The sequence below is a fragment of the Arachis duranensis genome, chromosome 5 (genome assembly GCF_000817695.3).
Source record: "Arachis duranensis cultivar V14167 chromosome 5, aradu.V14167.gnm2.J7QH, whole genome shotgun sequence".
NCBI classification, from domain to species: domain Eukaryota; kingdom Viridiplantae; phylum Streptophyta; class Magnoliopsida; order Fabales; family Fabaceae; genus Arachis; species Arachis duranensis.
The window spans coordinates 63,387,458-63,387,892 of NC_029776.3; the positions used below are offsets into that span (position 1 = coordinate 63,387,458).

The 435-nt window shown below is 41.1% G+C and overlaps 1 non-coding gene across 1 annotated transcript; it reads left to right on the top strand.

The window, feature by feature from the left end:
- Positions 1 to 168: 168 nt before the first annotated feature.
- LOC127747980 (small nucleolar RNA R71) lies at positions 169 to 276 on the top strand. Its single transcript, XR_008009923.1, has one exon. It is a non-coding gene; the product is annotated as a small nucleolar RNA R71 (small nucleolar RNA).
- Positions 277 to 435: the final 159 nt, after the last annotated feature.

Here is a 435-nt window from a genome sequence, read left to right on the forward strand (position 1 = left end):
TCTTTTAGAAGTGTACATGAATTGGTTATTTGCAACCATTTCAATCAGTTCTTGAGCTTCTGTAGGCGTCTTCTTCAGATGAAGAGATCCTCCAGCAGAGCTATCCAAAGACATCTTGGACAGTTCAGAAAGAGCATCATAGAAAATACCTATGATGCTCCATTCAGAAAGCATGTCAGAAGGACACTTTCTGATTAATTGTTTGTATCTTTCCCAAGCTTCATAGAGGGATTCTTCATCCTTCTGTCTGAAGGTTTGGACTTCTACTCTAAGCTTACTCAATTTTTGAGGTGGAAAGAACTTTGCCAAGAAGGCATAGACTAGCTTTTCCCAAGAGTTCAGGCTTTCTTTAGGCTGTGATTCCAACCATATCCTAGCTTTGTCTCCTACAGCAAAAGGGAATAGCATGAGTCTGTAGACCTCAGGGTCAACCCC